General features: G+C 36.9%; 9 non-coding genes across 9 annotated transcripts; 4 read left to right on the top strand and 5 right to left on the bottom strand.

Moving 5' to 3' along the window:
• Positions 1-57: 57 nt before the first annotated feature.
• Positions 58-129, bottom strand: Trnaa-ugc (transfer RNA alanine (anticodon UGC)). Its single transcript has one exon. It is a non-coding gene; the product is annotated as a tRNA-Ala (tRNA).
• Positions 130-4052: 3923 nt separating this feature from the next.
• Trnaa-ugc (transfer RNA alanine (anticodon UGC)) lies at positions 4053-4124 on the bottom strand. The gene has a single exon. It is a non-coding gene; the product is annotated as a tRNA-Ala (tRNA).
• Positions 4125-4244: 120 nt separating this feature from the next.
• Trnav-cac (transfer RNA valine (anticodon CAC)) lies at positions 4245-4317 on the top strand. Its single transcript has one exon. It is a non-coding gene; the product is annotated as a tRNA-Val (tRNA).
• Positions 4318-5101: 784 nt separating this feature from the next.
• Trnaa-ugc (transfer RNA alanine (anticodon UGC)) lies at positions 5102-5173 on the bottom strand. The gene has a single exon. It is a non-coding gene; the product is annotated as a tRNA-Ala (tRNA).
• A 2603-nt stretch (positions 5174-7776) lies between these two features.
• Trnav-cac (transfer RNA valine (anticodon CAC)) lies at positions 7777-7849 on the top strand. Its single transcript has one exon. It is a non-coding gene; the product is annotated as a tRNA-Val (tRNA).
• A 2229-nt stretch (positions 7850-10078) lies between these two features.
• On the bottom strand, positions 10079-10150 carry Trnaa-ugc (transfer RNA alanine (anticodon UGC)). Its single transcript has one exon. It is a non-coding gene; the product is annotated as a tRNA-Ala (tRNA).
• Positions 10151-10270: 120 nt separating this feature from the next.
• On the top strand, positions 10271-10343 carry Trnav-cac (transfer RNA valine (anticodon CAC)). Its single transcript has one exon. It is a non-coding gene; the product is annotated as a tRNA-Val (tRNA).
• Positions 10344-12765: 2422 nt separating this feature from the next.
• On the top strand, positions 12766-12838 carry Trnav-cac (transfer RNA valine (anticodon CAC)). Its single transcript has one exon. It is a non-coding gene; the product is annotated as a tRNA-Val (tRNA).
• An 822-nt stretch (positions 12839-13660) lies between these two features.
• Trnaa-ugc (transfer RNA alanine (anticodon UGC)) lies at positions 13661-13732 on the bottom strand. Its single transcript has one exon. It is a non-coding gene; the product is annotated as a tRNA-Ala (tRNA).
• Positions 13733-23047: the final 9315 nt, after the last annotated feature.

Genomic DNA, 23047 nt, shown 5'->3' with positions numbered 1-23047 from the left:
ACAATGGAGACTGTATACATAAAACGTAAAATGTTGAATAACGTTATTCGAATCATATGGAGATGCCAGGGATCGAACCCGGGGCATTTCACATGCAAAGCGAACGCTCTACCACTGAGCCACATATCCATAAGTTTATGATGAACTTTATCTAGATGTCGCACTGGGAAACGCATATTATTCTACAATTTGTACACAAACATGAAGTTATAGACTCATGCTCAATAAATGAACATAATACAGGTTCCGTAGTGTAGTGGTTATCACGCTCGCTTCACACGCGAGAGGCCCCAGCGGAACCATTCCTTTTAAAAACACAAAATTCAGTTTAAAATTACAAAGAATTTTAAAAGATAAAAGCTATATACTCTAAAAAATCAAAACAGTTTACATGAAGACACAATTCGCTGTAGAAGCACTTGACATGACTTTATTTTTGAATATGTTTTGTACATGCGGAAGGGAAATATTGTTACGTACAAGAATTTAACTATTTTGATTTGTGGTTTGAGAATACCTGATACCTTGACAGTTTAAGGTAAACCTTCAATATTGCGAGAATAGCAGGTATAAGATTGATAAGCAACAGTTAACTTCGATTCGAGTCGAGTTCTTTCTAACATATCGCATGACCTATCTTTTTAAATGTTCAAATCAATTTGGCACGGAATGTTCGTTTAAAAAAGGTATATGTTGAGGGTCTCTATGCAAACGTATTGCGTTTTTTGTTTCAATTATCGCCTTTACATTAAATATGTGAAGGAGATCTTCACAAATAGGCCATGTCCTAATAGGGCTCTCCATGCACCCCCCCCTCCCTGGGATTAATTTTCACCTATACCAAGTTGTTCAGTAACTCAAGTAAGTAATTTTTCTCACTTGTCCTCAAATATAAACTCAAGTGAAAGTGTCCATAACAACCAGTTTCCATGGCAACCGCCACTCGAAATAGGAAAACGGACCAGGGAGACTATATCACATCATTATTTTATTTTATCTTATCGTAATACAAACAAATTAGTGTTTAAAAATGGCTACACATTGTGCTTTATTTTAAAGACCATATTATATATTTATCTCATTTGCATATTCATAAATATTAATGAGAAACTAACCAAATCGGGAAAAAACTATTTATGATCATAACTATGTAACTATACAATCAAATTTGATGAATTTGGTGTCTATACCTAGGTTTCAAGGGGCAAGGAACACATAATGATCATCAGACATTGTTTAAGTTTAATAAAGTACACAAAAATCCAACATGGCGTCAAAAATGGACGCCAAGATGGCCGCCAAAACCTATGTATGATCATGACTATGTAACTTTCTACTCAAATTTGACTGAAATTTATGTCTATACCCAGTTTTCAGGGGGCAAAGAACACATTTATATCATCAGACATTGGTTAAGTTTAATAAAGTACACACAAATGCAACATGGCGTCAAAAATGGCCACCAAGATGGCCGCCAAAACCTATTTATGATCAGAACTATGCAACTTTTAACTCAAATTTGATGAATTTTATGTCTATATCCAGGCTTCATGGGGCAAAGAACACATTTATATCATCAGACAAAGTGTAAGTTAATTATGTTACACAGAAATCAAACATTGTGTCAAAAATTGCCGCCAAGGTGGCCGCCAAAACCTTTTTATGATTATAAATATGTTACAATCCACTCAAATTTGACGAGTTTGGTGTCTATACATAAGTTTCAGGTGGCAAAGAACACATTAAGATCATCAGGCATTGTCTAAGTTTATTTCATTACACACAAATCCAAGACAGATGGCCGCCAAAACATATTTATGATCATAAAATATAATTATGTATCTATCCGCTCAAATTTGATGAATTTGATGTCTATATCCAGGGAGCAAAAATACATTAATATCACATTTATATCATCAGACAAAATGTAAGCTAATTATGTTACACAGAAATCCAACACGGCGTCCAAAATGGCCTTTAACACATCACGATGTACCACAAGTCCGTCCATAACTTGTTACTCAAACGTTATGGTTGTTATGTAAAACGCCATAGTTTAAGAGACAAGAAACACTTTAATCGAATTAAGGTTATCACTAAGCAGTTGAATAATCATAAAGTCCAATTTACGACATTTGAAGGAGAGAATGAACTAGCACATGACTTTATGATAGGATCAGGTTCTACCAACTTCTGTAGACTTCATTTTTTACCGTTGCTGCAAATCATTGAAGATTAATAACAGCCTGAATAAGCATGAGTTCTTTCAAAAGGTTAATATTAAACACTTTGTGTTCCTTTGACCATTAATTTACATCAGAGCGGATGTAGATGGTCTTATTGTCCCTTTCAAAGTAATGCAGGATCAAGATGAGCAAATCTGTATCCTCGTCCACCAATGTTTTGGTGCTACGACGGGATCGTTATACTGTTGATTTAACAATTTCAACGTCTGCATCCCCTGAAGACAGAACAACATAGCATCCCACTTTAGTCAGAGTTGTGCGGATCAAAGCAATCTTGCTGGCATTGTTTCTGTCACGAGTCAAAAAGTCTTCCTTTTTTTACATGAGCATTCTGTTTCTTTGCTGAAACTCTCATTATGATTCACGTTTGTTTCATCGTCTCCGGTGCGTGGTGTCTTTTGTTATAATGACCGTCTTCGTAGCCATCGAACCCCACTGTCGCTTGTCCGTAATGCCTTTTTCTGAATCTACATAAGACTCGTCTAGTGCGTTATTTGAGTCGCCCTTCTCCATGGTCAACAATGCAGCAAACTGCCACCATCATGCATCTGTATCATGAATACAGTTTATCACAGCCTCACATGATGTGTCGCGATCTGAGGCTTATCTGCTGTACAAAGTATGTTCTTAGCTTCAAAGAAGGCAGCAGGATGGAAGCTCAGCTCATAAGACAATACGACTGAAAGGGAAGCATCTCCAGATTTTGACCACCAGGAAACGCTGGAACAGAAGAGCAGGATAAAAAGCACGGTCAGAAGCGATCTTAACAGCCAAGCTATTCCCATTAGCTTTGGCTCTGCATTTTCTCGTAAATTTATAAGCAAAGACTGACTTTCCTATGATATCTCGTATGATCGTTTTCCAAACCGCCTCAACTGAACGAACATTCATATCTGACCCAGCCACTATCCCATAGACCATGTTTCTCAGAGTAAGGTCAGCTGTGTATGGTGAGCAGGTTGTAATCTGTGTCTGCATTTTCTCTAGATCAGAAGAATCCCCTTTGATGCACGCCTCAGTTGAGTCTTTGTGTTGTCGACTTGTAGTTAAGGTCAATTCTGTAAAATCCTGCATCGCACTGTTGTCTTCGAATATTGCAGATAGGGTCCAAGGGGTTTGCATTTCCTCGGTCATTCCACTGCCGCGGGTTAGACCACATGTGCTCTATAAAAACATCATTAATGTTTGCTCAATGACAAGATCACATCCTAGCCCAGCCCAGCACAGATTTTTCCTACGAACAACGTAAAAACCAATACTAAACTTTCGAAACATTCGGGTGCGATTCCTCTAGGTTGCTTATTTGCTGCAGATACATGTAGTAATAAGCAGATTGCAGGTTATGTACCTAGCAAAGATGGATAGCATATCGGACACTGCCTGCTAATGTATAAGCCAACACACAGTACAATATGCTTAAATTTGTAATCATTAGCTGATAATTCAGCCATACTATGCGTGTCTTTGAGGTCATGGCAAGTTCATGTTTCTTCTTCTCTGTAGCCCTCTCGAGTTTGATCAAAATTGCATAACATGTATCATCTGCTAGCGTTGTTAGAGTACAAATCCTTGGCATTATCCAGAAGTATCTGAATGTCTGGATCTTCCTGGGTCCTGGTTGTGTATGCACTTGTCAACACACTCCCGAAAGGGTTTGTAAACGTTAGGAAGGAGAGGCGGACAACTGCGTTTCGTAATCAAGTTCTCGTTGTACCTGATGATGTGGCGGTTATATTTAAAACAAACACGAACCAGAAGACTGTATACATCCAGTGTAAAATGTTGAATAACGTTATTCGAATCTTTTGGAGATGCCGGGAATCGAACCCGGGGCATTTCACATGCAAAGCGAACGCTCTACCACTGAGCCACATCCCTATACGCATGCGATGAACATCCGACTTGATCTAGATGTCGCACTTGGAAACGCATATTATTCTACAATTTGTACACAAACATTTAGTTATAGCCTCATGCTCAATAAATGAACACAACATCGGTTCCGTAGTGTAGTGGTTATCACGCTCGCTTCACACGCGAGAGGTCCTGGGTTCAAGCCCCAGCGGAACCATTCCTTTTAAAAACACAAAATTCATTTTAAAATAACAACGAATTTTTAAAGATAAAAGCTATATTCTCTAAAAAATCAAATCAATTTACTTGAAGACACAATTCGCTGTAGCAGCACTTGACATACTTTATTTTTTGAATATGTTTTTGTATTATAAATATTTTGTAACTTTCACACGCGAGAGATAATGCGTTTGAGCCGTAGCGGACAAAACTTCTGTTAAAATATCGACAGTCAACATAATTTATATCGTTCGTCAGACAGGTTAAGTTGAAGCTATTATCTCAAAGTAGCGTCAATTAAAAACAATTCTTGTCAGTTATTTTATATCTGTTATTATTATTTAGTATGATGCCTAAATGTCCCTTAAACATAATGTCATTTCCATTTAATGTGATTACAAAACTTTGGCCGATCAACAAAATACTGTTTCTCCAATAATAAAACCCATTTTCACAATAACGAACGAATTCTAAACAAGTTGCATAATGTTTAGATTTGCCCAAGATGTGTATTCATGTCCTGTGAGCTACGGACATAACTGTACATTGCAAAGTACTCTCAAGAGGATCATTTGATGCAAATCATTTTCAAATTGCATACTTATCTATGAACTCCCACTATGGAAAGGGTTTGTAAACGTAAGGAAGGAGAGGCGGACAACTACGTTTCGTAATGAAGTTCTCGTTGTACCTGATGATGTGGCGGTTATATTTAAAACAAAAAACACAAGGAGACTGTATACATAAAACGTAAAATGTTGAATAACGTTATTCGAATCATATGGAGATGCCAGGGATCGAACCCGGGGCATTTCACATGCAAAGCGAACGCTCTACCACTGAGCCACATATCCATAAGTTTATGATGAACTTTATCTAGATGTCGCACTGGGAAACGCATATTATTCTACAATTTGTACACAAACATGAAGTTATAGACTCATGCTCAATAAATGAACATAATACAGGTTCCGTAGTGTAGTGGTTATCACGCTCGCTTCACACGCGAGAGGCCCCAGCGGAACCATTCCTTTTAAAAACACAAAATTCAGTTTAAAATTACAAAGAATTTTTAAAGATAAAAGCTATATACTCTAAAAAATCAAAACAGTTTACATGAAGACACAATTCGCTGTAGAAGCACTTGACATGACTTTATTTTTGAATATGTTTTGTACATGCGGAAGGGAAATATTGTTACGTACAAGAATTTGTTTCTTCTTCTCTGTAGCCCTCTCGAGTTTGATCAAAATTGCATAACATGTATCATCTGCTAGCGTTGTTAGAGTACAAATCCTTGGCATTATCCAGAAGTATCTGAATGTCTGGATTTTCCTGGGTCCTGGTTGTGTATGCACTTGTCAACAAGAACATGGTCCCGTGAAGCCCTGGACAGCTTTTCGTGTCAAAATATGCACAATTGCATGTTCTCAATAGACAGCCTTAAGTATGTTTTGAGAGTAGTTTCTTCCATGAGGGATCCTTGCCCCCCCCCCCCCCCCACAAGTTCACACGTTTATGAAACATCCCAAATTCTGAACAACATTTTCAACTACTTTGTGGCGCATAAATGATGATTGCGGCAGCCTTCCAATACAAGGGTTGGTCAAACGTTACAATGGTGTGAAGGTTGTGGCAAGGTTGCAAAATAAGGCTTATGTTGACAGAATGCACGATTTGTCCCCATCGTTCATAATAATTAATCATAGGCAAGAATTTTGTTCTGATGCAAGCAAGATAGACATTATTCCCTGCCAACGCAGTGTTGCCTGAAGCTGAAAAATATCGATCCTCTTGTCAAAATGCAGGCAGGTCCAAACGATGGCATTTCACATAACACGAATCACGTCAAAAGTAATGGACTTGTGGTCCTTCGTATTGTGTCGTTGGACGGCATGTGAGATTTCTGTCTAACATAATACACTTAAACTATTTCTGACAATCTCAATGTGTTTTTTTGCCCCTCGAAACCTCGGTATAGACACCAAAATCATCAAACATGAGTGGATAGTTTTATAGTTACGATCATAAATAGGTTTTGGTGGCCATCTTGGTGGCCATTTTGGACGCCATGTTGGATTTGTGTGTACTATTGTAAACTTAAACAATGTATGATGATCTTTATGTGTTATTGCCACTTGAAACCCATGTATAGACCCAAATTCATCAATTTTGAGTCGATGGTTACATAGTTATGATCATTTACAGGTTTTGGTGGCCATTTTGGACGCCATGTTGGATTTGTGTGTAATATAATAAACTCAAACAATGTCTGATGATGTTAATGTGTTGTTTGGCCCTTGAAACCTATGTATAGCCACCAAAATAATCAAATTTTAGTGGATATTTACATAGTTATGATCATTTATAGGTTTTGGCGGCCATCTTGGCGGCCATTTTGGACGCCATGTTGGATTTGTGTGTCCTATTGTAAACTTCAACAAGCTCCGATGATCTTTATATGTTCTTTGCCTCTTAAAACCTACGTATAGACACCAGTTACTGAACAACTTGGTATAGGTGAAAATTTATCACAGGGGGGGGGGGGGGGGGTCATGGAGACACTATTAGGACATGGCCTAAAAGTATTTTGTAACTTTCACACGCGAGAGGTAACGCGTTTGAGCGGGAGCGGAACCATTCAATTAATAAAGATGAATTACGTTGAAAAACCACAAAACTTCTTTTAAAATATCGACAGTCAACGAAATTTATATCGTTCGTTAGACAGGTTTAGATGCAGCTTTTACCTCAAAGTAGCGTCAATAAAAACAGTTCCCGTCAGTTGTTTTATATCTATTAATATTTGTAAATATCATACCTAAATTACTACGTGATCAATGTCATGTCCCTTAAACGTCATTTCCATTTAATTTGATTACAAAACTTTGGCCGATCAACAAAATACCGTGTGTCCAATAATAAAACCCATTTTCACAATAACGAACACATTTTAAACAAGTAGCATAATGTATATATTTGCTCAAGAGGTGCGTTCATGTCCTTTGAGCTATGGACATTACTGTGCCTTGCAAAGTACTCTCAAGAGGATCATTTGATGCAAATCATTTTTAAATGGTTTACTTATCTATGAACTCACACTCCCGAAAGGGTTTGTAAACGTTAGGAAGGAAAGGCGGACAACTGCGTTTCGTAATCAAGTTCTCGTTGTACCTGATGAAGTGGCGGTTATATTTAAAACAAACACGAACCCCAGGACTGTATACATCCAGCGTAAAATGTTGAATAACGTTATTCGAATCTTTTGGAGATGCCGGGGATAGAACCTAGGGCATTTCACATGCAAAGCGAACGCTCTACCACTGAGCCACATCCCAATACGCATGTGATAACATCCGACTTTATCTAGATGTCGCACTTGGAAACGCATATTATTCTACAATTTGTACACAAACATTTAGTTATAGCCTCATGCTCAATAAAGGAACACAACATCGGTTCCGTAGTGTAGTGGTTATCACGCTCGCTTCACACGCGAGAGGTCCTGGGTTCAAGCCCCAGCAGAACCATTCCTTTTAAAAACACAAAATTCATTTTAAAATAACAACGAATTTTTAAAGATAATAAAAGCTATATTCTCTAGAAAAATCAAATCAATTTACTTGAAGACACAATTCGCTGTAGCAGCACTTGACATGACTTTATTTTTGAATATGTTTTTGTATTATAAATATTGTGTAACTTTCACACGCGAGAGGTAATGCGTTTGAGCCGTAGCGGAATCATTCAATTAAAAAAGATGAATTACTTTAAAAACCACAAAACTTCTGTTAAAATATCGACAGTCAACATAATTTATATCGTTCGTCAGACAGGTTAAGTTGAAGCTATTTTCTCAAAGTAGCGTCAATTAAAAACAGTTCTTGTCAGTTATTTTATATCTGTTATTATTATTTAGTATGATGCCCTAAATGTCCCTTAAAAATAATGTCATTTCCATTTAATGTGATTACAAAACTTTGGCCGATCAAAAAAATACTGTTTCTCCAATAATAAAACCCATTTTCACAATAACGAACGAATTCTAAGCAAGTAGCATAATGTTTATATTTGCCCAATATGTGTATTCATGTCCTTTGAGCTATGGACATAACTGTACATTGCAAAGTACTCTCAAGAGGATCATTTGATGCAAATCATTTTTAAATTGCATACTTATCTATGAACTCCCACTCCGGAAAGGGTTTGTAAACGTAAGGAAGGAGAGGCGGACAACTGCGTTTCGTAATGAAGTTCTCGTTGTACCTGATGATGTGGCGGTTATATTTAAAACAAAAAACACAAGGAGACTGTATACATAAAGCATACAATGTTGAATAACGTTATTCGAATCATATGGAGATGCCAGGGATCAAACCCGGGGCATTTCACATGTAAAGCGAACGCTCTACCACTGTGCCACATATCCATTAGTTTATGATGAACTTTATCTAGATGTCGCACTGGGAAACGCATATTATTCTACAATTTGTACACAAACATGAAGTTATAGACTCATGCTCAATAAATGAACATAATACAGGTTCCGTAGTGTAGTGGTTATCACGCTCGCTTCACACGCGAGAGGCCCCAGCGGAACCATTCCCTTTAAAAACACAAAATTTAGTTTGAAATTACAAAGAATTTTTAAAGATAAAAGCTATATTCTCTAAAGAATCAAAACAGTTTACATGAAGACACAATTCGCTGTAGCAGCATTTGACATGACTTTATTTTTGAATATGTTTTGTACATGTGGAAGGGAAATATTGTCACGTACAAGAAATTCACTATTTTGCTTTGTGGTTGGAGAATACCTGATACCTTGACAGTTTAAGGTATACCTTCAATATTGCGAGAATAGCAGGTATAAGATTGATAAGCAACAGTGAACATTGATTCGAGTCGAGTTCTTTCTAACATACCGCATGACCTATCTATTTAAATGTTCAAATCAATTTGGCACGGAATGTTCGTTTAAAAAAAAGGTATATTTTGAGGGTCTCTATGCAAACGTATTGCGTTTTTTGTTTCAATTATCGCCTTTACATTGAATATTTGAAGGAGATCTTCACAAAGTATTTTGTAACTTTCACACGCGAGAGGTAATGCGTTTGAGCCGGAGCGGAACCATTAAAAAAGATGAGTTACGTTGACAAACCACAAAACTTCTTTTAAAATATCGACAGTCAACGAAATTTATATCGTTCGTCAGACAGGTTTAGATGCAGCATTTACCTCAAAGTAGCGTCAATAAAAACAGTTCCCGTCAGTTGTTTTATATCTATTATTATTTTTAAATATGATACCTAAATTACTACGTGATCAATGTCATGTCCCTTAAACGTTATGTCATTTCCATTTAATTTGATTACAAAACTTTGGCCGATCAACAAAATACCGTGTGTCCAATAATAAAACCCATTTTCACAATAACGAACACATTCTAAACAAGTACCATAATGTATATATTTGCTCAAGAGGTGCGTTCATGTCCTTTGAGCTATGGACATTACTGTGCCTTGCAAAGTACTCTCAAGAGGATCATTTGATGCAAATCATTTTTAAATGGCTTACTTATCTATGAACTCACACTCCCGAAAGGGTTTGTAAACGTTAGGAAGGAGAGGCGGACAACTGCGTTTCGTAATAAAGTTCTCGTTGTACCTGATGATGTGGCGGTTATATTTAAAACAAACAAGAACAAGAAGACGGTATACATCCAGCGTAAAATGTTGAATAACGTTATTCGAATCTTTTGGAGATGCCGGGGATCGAACCCGGGGCATTTCACATGCAAAGCGAACGCTCTACCACTGAGCCACATTCCTATACGCATGTGATGAACATCCGACTTGATCTAGATGTCGCACTTGGAAACGCATATTATTCTACAATTTGTACACAAACATTTAGTTATAGCCTCATGCTCAATAAATGAACACAACATCGGTTCCGTAGTGTAGTGGTTATCACGCTCGCTTCACACGCGAGAGGTTCTGGGTTCAAGCCCCAGCGGAACCATTCCTCTTAAAAACACAAAATTAATTTTAAAATAACAACGAATTTTTAAAGATGAAAGCTATATTCTCTAAATAATCAAATCAATTTACTTGAAGACACAATTCGCGGTAGCAGCACTTGACATGACTTTATTTTTGAATATGTTTTTGTATTATAAATATTGTGTAACTTTTACACGCGAGAGGTAATGCGTTTGAGCCGTAGCGGAACCATTCAATTAAAAAAGATGAATCACTTTGAAAACCACAAAACTTCTGTTAAAATTTCGACAGTCAACATAATTTATATCGTTCGTCAGACAGGTTAAGTTGAAGCTATTTTCTCAAAGTAGCGTCAATTAAAAACAGTTCTTGTCAGTTATTTTATATCTGTTATTATTATTAAGTATGATGCCCTAAATGTTCCTTAAACATAATGTCATTTCCATTTAATGTGATTACAAAACTTTGGCCGATCAACAAAATACTGTTTCTCCAATAATAAAACCCATTTTCACAATAACGAACGAATTCTAAACAAGTAGCATAATGTTTATATTTGCCCAAGATGTGTATTCATGTCCTTTGAGCTATGGACATAACTGTACATTGCAAAGTACTCTCAAGAGGATCATTTGATGCAAATCATTTTCAAATTGCAAACTTATCTATGAACTCCCACTCCGGAAAAGGGTTTGTAAACGTAAGGAAGGAGAGGCGGACAACTGCGTTTCGTAATGAAGTTCTCGTTGTACCTGATGATGTGGCGGTTATATTTAAAACAAAAAACACATGGAGACTGTATACATAATGCATACAATGTTGAATAACGTTATTCGAATCATATGGAGATGCAAGGGATCGAACCCGGGGCATTTCACATGCAAAGCGAACGCTCTACCACTGAGCCACATATCCATAAGTTTATGATGAACTTTATCTAGATGTCGCACTGGGAAACGCATATTATTCTACAATTTGTACACAAACATGAAGTTATAGACTCATGCTCAATAAATGAACATAATACAGGTTCCGTAGTGTAGTGGTTATCACGCTCGCTTCACATGCGAGAGGCCCCAGCGGAACCATTCCTTTTAAAAACACAAAATTCAGTTTAAAATTACAAAGAATTTTTAAAGATAAAAGCTATATTCTCTAAAAACTCAAAACAGTTTACATGGAGACACAATTCGCTGTAGAAGCACTTGACATGACTTTATTTTTGAATATGTTTTGTACATGTGGAAGGGAAATATTGTCACGTACAAGAAATTCACTATTTCGCTTTGTGGTTGGAGAATACTTGATACCTTGACAGTTGAAGGTATACCTTCAATATTGCAAGAATAGCAGGTATAAGATTGATGAGCAACAGTGAACTTTGATTCGAGTCGAGTTCTTTCTAACATATCGCATGACCTATCTTTTTAAATGTTCAAATCAATTTGGCACGGACTGTTCGTTTAATAAAAGGTATATTTTGAGGGTCTCTATGCAAACGTATTGCGTTTTTTGTTTCAATTATCGCCTTTACATTGAATATGTGAAGGAGATCTTCACAAAGTATTTTGTAACTTTCACACGTGAGAGGTAATGCGTTTGAGCCGGAGCGGAACCATTCAATTAATAAAGATTAATTACTTTGAAAAACCACAAAACTTCTTTTAAAATATCGACAGTCAACGAAATTTATATCGTTCGTCAGACAGGTTTAGATGCATCTTTTACCTCAAAGTAGCGTCAATAAAAACAGTTCCCGTCAGTTGTTTGATATCTATTATTATTTTTTAATATGATACCTAAATTACTACGTGATCAATGTCATGTCCCTAAAACATTATGTCATTTCCATTTAATTTGATTACAAAACTTTTGCCGATCAACAAAATACCGTGTGTCCAATAATAAAACCCATTTTCACAATAACGAACACATTCCAAACAAGTACCATAATGTATATATTTGCTCAAGAGGTGCATTCATGTCCTTTGAGCTATGGACATTACTGTGCCTTGCAAAGTACTCTCAAGAGGATCATTTGATGCAAATCATTTTTAAATGGCTTACTTATCTATGAACTCACACTCCCGAAAGGGTTTGTAAACGTTAGGAAGGAGAGGCGGACAACTGCGTTTCGTAATAAAGTTCTCGTTGTACCTGATGATGTGGCGGTTATATTTAAAACAAACAAGAACAAGGGTACTGTATACATTCAGCGTAAAATGTTGAATAACGTTATTCGAATCTTTTGGAAATGCCGGGGATCGAACCCGGGGCATTTCAAATGCAAAGCGAACGGTATACCACTGAGCCACATCCCTATACGCATGTGATGAACATCCGACTTTATCTAGATGTCGCACTTGGAAACGCATATTATTCTATAATTTGTACACAAACATTAAGTTATAGCCTCATGCTCAATAAATGAACACAATATCGGTTCCGTAGTGTAGTGGCTATCACGCTCGCTTCACACGCGAGAGGTCCTGGGTTCAAGCCCCAGCGGAACCATTCCTTTTAAAAACACAAAATTCATTTTAAAGTAACAACAAATTTTTAAAGATAAAAGCTATATTCTCTAAAAGATCAAATCAATTTACTTGAAGACACAATTCGCTGTAGCAGCACTTGACATGACTTTATTTTTGAATATGTTTTTGTATTATAAATATTTTGTAACTTTCACACTCGAGAGGTAATGCGTTTGAGCCGTAGCGGAACCATTCAATTAAAAAAGATGATTTACTTTATAAACCACAAAACTTCTGTTAAAATATCGACAGTCAACATAATTTATATCGTTCGTCAGACAGGTTAAGTTGAAGCTATTATCTCAAAGTAGCGTCAATTAAAAACAATTCTTGTCAGTTATTTTATATCTGTTATTATTATTAAGTATGATGCCTAAATGTCCCTTAAACATAATGTCATTTCCATTTAATGTGATTACAAAACTTTGGCCGATCAACAAAATACTGTTTCTCCAATAATAAAACCCATTTTCACAATAACGAACGAATTCTAAACAAGAAGCATAATGTTTAGATTTGCCCAAGATGTGTATTCAAGTGCTTTGAGCTATGGACATAACTGTACATTGCAAAGTACTCTCAAGAGGATCATTTGATGCAAATCATTTTTAAATTGCATACTTATCTATGAACTCCCACTCCGGAAAGGGTTTGTAAACGTAAGGAAGGAGAGGCGGACAACTACGTTTCGTAATGAAGTTCTCGTTGTACCTGATGATGTGGCGGTTATGTTTAAAACAAAAAACACAAGGAGACTGTATACATAAAACGTAAAATGTTGAATAACGTTATTCGAATCATATGGAGATGCCAGGGATCGAACCCGGGGCATTTCACATGCAAAGCGAACGCTCTACCACTGAGCCACATATCCATAAGTTTATGATGAACTTTATCTAGATGTCGCACTGGGAAACGCATATTATTCTACAATTTGTACACAAACATGAAGTTATAGACTCATGCTCAATAAATGAACATAATACAGGTTCCGTAGTGTAGTGGTTATCACGCTCGCTTCACACGCGAGAGGCCCCAGCGGAACCATTCCTTTTAAAAACACAAAATTCAGTTTAAAATTACAAAGAATTTTTAAAGATAAAAGCTATATTCTCTAAAAAATCAAAACAGTTTACATGAAGACACAATTCGCTGTAGAAGCACTTGACATGACTTTATTTTTGAATATGTTTTGTACATGCGGAAGGGAAATATTGTTACGTACAAGAATTTAACTATTTTGATTTGTGGTTTGAGAATACCTGATACCTTGACAGTTTAAGGTATACCTTCAATATTGCGAGAATAGCAGGTATAAGATTGATAAGCAACAGTGAACTTTGATTCGAGTCGAGTTCTTTCTAACATATCGCATGACCTATCTTTTTAAATGTTCGAATCAATTTGGCACGGAATGTTCGTTTAAAAACGGTATATGTTGAGGGTCTCTATGCAAACGTATTGCGTTTTTTGTTTCAATTATCGCCTTTACATTGAATATGTGAAGGAGATCTTCACAAATAGGCCATGTCCCAATAGGGCTCTCCATGCACCCCCCCTCCCTGGGATTAATTTTCACCTATACCAAGTTGTTCAGTAACTCAAGTAAGTAAATTTTTTCACTTGTCCTCAAATATAAACTCAAGTGAAAGTGTCCATAACAACCAGTTTCCATGGCAACCGCCACTCGAAATAGGAAAACGGACCAGGGAGACTATATCACATCATTATTTTATTTTATCTTATTGTAATACAAAAAAATAGTGTTTAAACAATGGCTACACATTGTTCTTTATTTTAAAGACCAAATTATATATTTATCTCATTTGCATATTCATAAATATTAATGAGAAACTAACCAAATCGGGAAAAAAACTATTTATGATCATAACTATGTAACTATACAATCAAATTTGATGAATTTGGTGTCTATACCTAGGTTTCAAGGGGCAAGGAACACATAATGATCATCAGACATTGTTTAAATTTAATAAAGTACACAAAAATCCAACATGGCGTCAAAAATGGACGCCAAGATGGCCGCCAAAACCTATGTATGATCATAACTATGTAACTTTCTACTCAAATTTGATGAAATTTATGTCTATACCCAGTTTTCAGGGGGCAAAGAACACATTTATATCATCAGACATTGGTTAAGTTTAATAAAGTACACACAAATGCAACATGGCGTCAAAAATGGCCACCAAGATGGCCGCCATAACCTATTTATGATCAGAACTATGCAACTTTCAACTCAAATTTGATGAATTTTATGTCTATATCCAGGCTTCATGGGGCAAAGAACACATTTATATCATCAGTGTAAGTTAATAATGTTACACAGAAATCCAACATTGTGTCAAAAATGGCCGCCAAGGTGGCCGCCAAAACCTTTTTATGATTATAAATATGTTACAATCCAATCAAATTTGACGAGTTTGGTGTCTATACATAAGTTTCAGGTGGCAAAGAACACATTAAGATCATCAGGCATTGTTAAAGTTTATTTCATTACACACAAATCCAAGACAGATGGCCGCCAAAACATATTTATGATCATAAAACATAACTATGTATCCATCTGCTCAAATTTGATGAATTTAAAGTCTATATCCAGGGAGCAAAAATACATTAATATCACATTTATATCATCAGACAAAATGTAAGCTAATTATGTTACACAGAAATCCAACACGGCGTCCAAAATGGCCTTCAACACATCACGATGGACCACAAGTCCGTCCATAACTTGTTACTCAAACGTTATGGTTGTTATTTAAAACGCAATAGTTTAAGAGACAAGAAACACTTTAATCGAATTGAGGTTATCACTAAGCAGTTGAATAATCATAAAGTCCAATTTACGACATTTGAAGGAGAGAATGAACTAGCACTTGACTTTACGATAGGATCAGGTTCTACCAACTTCTGTAGACTTCATTTTTTACCGTTGCTGCAAATCATTGAAGATTAATAACAGCCTGAATAAGCATGAGTTCTTTCAAAAGGTTAATATTAAACACTTTGTGTTCCTTTGACCATTAATTTACATCAGAGCGGATGTAGATGGTCTTATTGTCCCTTTCGAAGTAATGCAGGATCAAGATGAGCAAATCTGTATCCTCGTCCACCAATGTTTTGGTGCTACGACGGGATCGTTATACTGTTGATTTAACAATTTCAACGTCTGCATCCCCTGAAGACAGAACAACATAGCATCCCACTTTAGTCAGAGTTGTGCGGATCAAAGCAATCTTGCTGGCATTGTTTCTGTCACGAGTCAAAAAGTCTTTTTTTTTTACATGAGCATTCTGTTTTTTTGCTGAAACTCACAATATGATTCACGTTTGTTTCATCGTCTCCGGTGCGTGGTGTATTTTGTTATAATGACCGTCTTCGTAGCCATCGAACCCCACTGTCGCTTGTCCGTAATGCCTTTTTCTGAATCTACATAATACTCGTCTAGTGCGTTATTTGAGTCGCCCTTCTCCATGATCAACAATGCAGCAAACTGCCACCCTCATGCATCTGTATCATGAATACAGTTTATCACAGCCTCACATGATGTGTCGCGATCTGAGGCTTATCTGCTGTACAAAGTGTGTTCTTAGCTTCAAAGAAGGCAGCAGGATGGAAGCTCAGTTCATAAGACAATACGACTGAAAGGGAAGCATCTCCAGATTTTGACCACCAGGAAACGCTGGAACAGAAGAGCAGGATAAAAAGCACGGTCAGAAGCGATCTTAACAGCCAAGCTATTCCCATAAGCTTTGGCTCTGTATTTTCTCGTAAATTTATAAGCAAAGACTGACTTTCCTATGATATCTCGTATGATCGTTTTCCAAACCGCCTCAATTGAACGAACATTCATATCTGACCCAGCCACTATCCCATAGACCATGTTTCTCAGAGTAAGGTCAGCTGTGTATGGTGAGCAGGTTGTAATCTGTGTCTGCATTTTTTCTTGATCAGAAGAATCCCCTTTGATGCACGCCTCAGTTGAGTCTTTGTGTTGTCGACTTGTAGTAAAGGTCAATTCTGTAAAATCCTGCATCGCACTGTTGTGCTCGAATATTGCAGATAGGGTCCAAGGGGTTTGCATTTCCTCGGTCATTCCACTGCCGCGGGTTAGACCACATGTGCTCTATAAAAACATCATTAATGTTTGCTCAATGACAAGATCACATCCTAGCCCAGCCCAGCACAGATTTTTCCTACGAACAACGTGAAAACCAATACTAAACTTTCGGAACATTTGGGTTGCGTTTCCCCTAGGTTGCTTATTTGCTGCAGATACATGTAGTAATAAGCAGATTGCAGGTAATGTACCTAGCAAAGATGGATAGCATATCGGACACTGCCTGCTAATGTATAAGCCAACACACAGTACAATATGCTTAAATTTGTAATCATTAGCTGATAATTCAGCCATACTATGCGTGTCTTTGAGGTCATGGCAAGTTCATGATTCTTCTTCTCTGTAGCCCTCTCGAGTTTGATCAAAATTGCATAACATGTATCATCTGCTAGCGTTGTTAGAGTACAAATCCTTGGCAATATACAGAAGTATCTGAATGTCTGGATCTTCCTGGGTCCTGGTTGTGTATGCACTTGTCAACAAGAACATGTTCCCGTGAAGCCCTGGACAGCTTTTCGTGTCAAAATATGCACAATTGCATGTTCTCCATAGACAGCCTCAAGTATGTTTTGAGAGTAGTTTCTTCCATGAGGGATCCTTGCCCTCCCCCCCCCCCACAAGTTCACACGTTTATGAAACATCCCAAATTCTGAACAGCATTTTCAACTACTTTGTGGCGCATAAATGATGATTGCGGCAGCCTTCCAATACAAGGGTTGGTCAAACGTTACAATGGTGTGAAGGTTGTGGCAAGGTTGCAAACTAAGGCTTATGTTGACAGAATGCACGCTTTGTCCCCATTGTTCATAATAATTAATCATAGACAAGAATTTTGTTCTGATGCAAGCAAGATAGACATTATTCCCTGCCAACTCAGTGTTGCCTGAAGCTGAAAAATATCGATCCTCTTGTCAGAATCCAGGCAGGTCCAAACGATGGCATTTCACATAACACGAATCACGTCAAAAGTAATGGACTTGTGGTCCTTCGTATTGTGTCGTTGGACGCCATGTGAGATTTCTGTCTAACATAATACACTAAAACTATTTCTGACAATCTCAATGTGTTTTTTTTCCCCTCGAAACCTCGGTATAGACACCAAAATAATCAAACATGAGTGGATAGTTTTATAGTTATGATCATAAATAGGTTTTGGTGGCCATCTTGGTGGCCATTTAGGACGCCATGTTGGATTTGTGTGTACTATTGTAAACTTAAACAATGTATGATGATCTTTATGTGTTATTGCCACTTGAAACCCAGGTATAGACCCAAATTCATCAAATTTGAGACGATGGTTACATAGTTATGATCATTTACAGGTTTTGGTGGCCATCTTAAGGGCCATTTTGGACGCCATGTTGGATTTGTGTGTAATATAATAAACTTAAACAATGTCTGATGATGTTAATGTGTTGTTTGGCCCTTGAAACCTATGTATAGCCACCAAAATAATCGAATTTTAGTGGATATTTACATAGTTATGATCATTTATAGGTTTTGGCGGCCATCTTGGCGGCCATTTTGGACGCCATGTTGGTTTTGTGTGTCCTATTGTAAACTTCAACAAGCTCCGATGATCTTTATGTGTTCTTTGCCTCTTAAAACCTAGGTATAGACACCAAATTCATCAAATTTGATTGTATAGTAACATAGTTATGATCATAAATAGTAATTTTTCGCGATTTTGTTAGTCTCTCATTAATATTCATGAATATGCAAATGAGATAAATATATAATTTGGTCTTTAAAATAAAGCACAATGTGTAGCCTTTGTTTAAACACTAATTTGTTTGTATTACGATAAGATATTATATAATAATGATGTGATATAGTCGCCCTGGTCCGTTTTCCAATTTTGAGTGGCGGTTGCCATGGAAACTGGCTGATAGGAACACTTTCACTTAAGTTTATCTTTGAGGACAAGTGAAAAAATATACTTACTTTAGTTACTGAACAACTTGGTATAGGTGAAAATTTATCACAGGGGGGGGGGGGGGGGGGGTTCATGGAGACACTATTAGGACATGGCCTAAAAGTATTCTGTAACTTTCACACGCGAGAGGTACTGCGTTTGAGCCGGAGCGGAACCATTCAATTAATAAAGATGAATTACTTTAAAAACCACAAAACTTCTTTTAAAATATCGATAGTCAACGAAATTTATATCGTTCGTCAGACAGGTTTAGATGCAGCTTTTACCTTAAAGTAGCGTCAATAAAAACAGTTCCCGTCAGTTGTTTTATATCTATTATTATTTTTAATTATGATACCTAAATTACTACGTGATCAATGTCATGTCCCTTAAACATTATGTCATTTCCATTTAATTTGATTACAAAACTTTGGCCGATCAACAAAATACCGTGTGTCCAATAATAAAACCCATTTTCACAATAACGAACACATTCTAAGCAAGTACCATAATGTATATATTTGCTCAAGAGGTGTATGCATGTCCTTTGAGCTATTGACATTACTGTGCCTTGCAAAGTACTCTCAAGAGGATCATTTGATGCAAATCATTTTTAAATTGATTACTTATCTATGAACTCACACTCCCGAAAGGGTTTGTAAACGTTAGGAAGGAGAGGCGGACAACTGCGTTTCGTAATAAAGTTCTCGTTTTACCTGATGATGTGGCGGTTATATTTAAAACAAAAAACACAAGGGTACTGTATACATCCAGCGTAAATACTGAATAACGTTATTCGAATCATTTGCAGATGCCAGGGATCGAACCCGGGGCATCTGCAAATGATTCAAATGCAAAGCGAACGCTTTAACACTGAGCCACATATCCATAAGTTTATGATGAACTTTATCTAGATGTCGCACTGGGAAACGCATATTATTCTACACTTTGTACACAAACATGAAGTTATATGACTCATGCTCAATAAATGAACATAATACAGGTTCCGTAGTGTAGTGGTTATCATGCTCGCTTAACACGCGAGAGGTTCTGGGTTCAAGCCCCATTTTAAAAACATAAAATCATTTTAATGTAACAAAGTATTTTTACAGATAAAAGCTATACTCTGTAAAATCAATTTAATTAAAGACACAATTCGCTGTAGAAGCACTTGACATGACTTTATTTTAGAATATGTGCTGTACATCTGTTAAGAAAACATTGTTACGTACAAAAATTCACTATTTTGCTTGGTGGTTCTAAACTACCTGATACTTGGACAGTTGACGGTATACCTCCAATATTTGGAGAATAGCAGGTATAAGTTTGATATGCAACAATGAACTTTGATTCGTGTCGAGTTCTTTCTTACATATCGCATGACTCATCGTTTTAAATGTTGAAATCAATTTGGCTAGGAATGCTCGTTAACAAAGTTATATTTGGAGGGTCTCTATGCAAAAGCATTGCGAATGTTGTTTAATTTATTTCCTTTACATTGAATATGTGAAGGAGATCTTCACAAAGTATTTTGTAATTTTTACGCGCGAGAGGTAATGCGTTTGAGCCGCAGAGGAACAATTCAATTAAAAAGATGAATTACTTTAAAAACCACAAAACGTCTTTTAAACTATCGATAGTCTTAGAAAAATTAACTAAAAAGATGTTATACAAATTCGTAGAAGACCATCTTAGAGAAAAGTTTTCAAGTGAAAAATTGTAAGAATTAGAAATTTCAATGTTAAATACCAAACCCATTTAGTATGCCCAAATTCTACTACATCCGGGTATTTTACCTCGATTTCGTTGCTTACTTTAGAATTGTGGCATAACTAAAGATTGGTCGCAATGTAATCGGCTAGGAAAACGGTAGTGACAAAAAAGTTCAAATAAGAATTTAGCAGTCATTCTTGCTGTCTGGTTTTTCGTTGGGATAGCCAAAGCATATCTGGTAAAATGGTCCGTAATTACTTATATATTCTCATAACCACATTGGGACATTTCAAGCGTAAGAAAATCCATAAATACCAATTCAAGAGGATAACACGATAGAATAGGTGTCAGTTCCGCAGCTGTAGGTGTGGGTGCTTTTCTTCGCACACACCGAGGACATTTCATCACACGAACATCAACAAACCCATGTACCACAGGCCAAAAGAACCTTGATTTTATTAAGGACGCTGTTCTGTCAGTTCCTTGTTGTCCAGATTGTTCGTGTAAACAAGTGAAAGCTATGTTGTGAAAAGTGACAAGTAATACAAGTTGGTCGACCAAATGCCCCGTAACGGACCCGTGCCTGTACAAGACATTATTTCGTCAAAACAAATGTCGCCATTCTCTTAAAAAACGACGATCCGCATCTGGTTCTAAGCTACGCAACCTCCTCGTTTGCTTACGGCCAGATCACACTAAACTGTTTAACACTACTGGATCTTTGTCTTGCTCTACATACCAGTTCGCATAACGTAACTGGTCATCAACATGTGGCTGAGCTGCAACATCGACCACTTGCTGCGATATAATGACACACTATATATCAGGACATTCCTGACTGAAAACCATGGACGCCTGCAAACAGTTTTAACTGCGTCTGTAAAGACAATAGCTTGATTAACCGGCGATAGAATCAGAAAGTCAGCATCAACATTAGTTTTACCGGATTGGTACTGGATACTGAACGAATATGTTGATAGAGCAGCTGACCGTCGATCTGAAGTTGCATCCAACTTGGCAGTCGTCAGAACATAAGCAAGTGGATTATTATCCGTCGCTACCAGAAAATAATTACCATACAGGTAATCGTTAAATTTCTCCACGACAGCCCACTTCAACGCTAGAAATTCCAGCTTGTGAGCAGGATAGGTTCGTTCTGCCGGCATAATTTCTCGACTAGCGTATGCAAAGACGCGCTTATTGCCATAATCCTGTAACTGATAGAGCACAGCACCCACATCGATGCAACGTGCATCGATGTTGAGAATGAGAGGTCGAGAAAAATCAGCATATGCAAGGGCATGTGGTGACGTAAATTTCATAACTTTAATTCAAATGCCTTTTGATGCATCGATTCCCAACGTTAACACACAGCTTCTTTCTTTTGCTTTCCCTTTTTGTTTGGTGGATAACCTACTAGCAAGTCGTTTAACGGTTTTACAAGCTGGGCAAAACCTGGTACAAATCGTCTATAATACCCAGCAAATCCTAGAAAATTACGTTTTTTTATTGAAGCGGAGAACAAGCTTGCTGAAAATTTTATATCCATGTAAACAATTAATAATCTCTTCAATGCTGGGAAGAGAATATGCATCAGGAACCTTACGACGATTCCATTTTCTGAAATCAATACAGAACCGAAGAGAGTCGTCCTTCTTCTGTACAAACACAATATATGCAGAGTAAGGACTTTTAGATTCTCTACTGGCCCCAGCATCCAACATATCATGAAGATGCTCTCGCACTTCTTCAAACATGCCAGAAGGAATGCGTCGATCGATAATGCTCTTTAAATTTAGTATTATCGTTAAGTTTGATTTCATGTTCAACAAGGTTGGTGCAGCCTTAATATGATAATGTGGAAATGAACAAACAACGCTTTTCCAACGCTTAAAAAAACGTACTGCTGCTTCTCTATGCCCTTCAAGAATAGGATAATCAGGGACATGAACACCCAATTATTCGAGAGTCTTATCTTTTACAAGTTTATCAGCATCACCGGAACCTTCAAAAGGACCAACATTACGGACAACATTTACCTCATGTAGCTGACAAAGCTGAGACTTGGGGTTCAACAAGCAATTGTTCAGCAGACATATTGAATAGAGAAACACCAGTACATTCTGTTACACAATGTGTCATTCCATGAGGAGATCTTACTATACCAGAGAGGATACGAAATTCTAATGGCTAAAGAGTCACTGGATAATCAATCAGTACTTTTACAGAAACAGAATGCGTTTTGCTAATGGCACGGAAAGCTAAGTGTTATGTTTTGTTATTATAACTAGTTTTAGTTTGTATGTTTGTTCGTACAAATGTACTTAGTCTTAGTAGTATCACAAATGTGATAATGCAATTATAGACAATCAAGTGAAGAACACAAGCGTGCTGGTTCTATGACGTTTATTTTACAACTG

Source organism: Dreissena polymorpha, chromosome 8 (assembly GCF_020536995.1).
Source record: "Dreissena polymorpha isolate Duluth1 chromosome 8, UMN_Dpol_1.0, whole genome shotgun sequence".
Lineage (NCBI taxonomy): Eukaryota > Metazoa > Mollusca > Bivalvia > Myida > Dreissenidae > Dreissena > Dreissena polymorpha.
The sequence above is the reverse complement of the archived record's forward strand: the minus strand, read 5'-3'. Positions and strand labels throughout refer to the sequence as shown.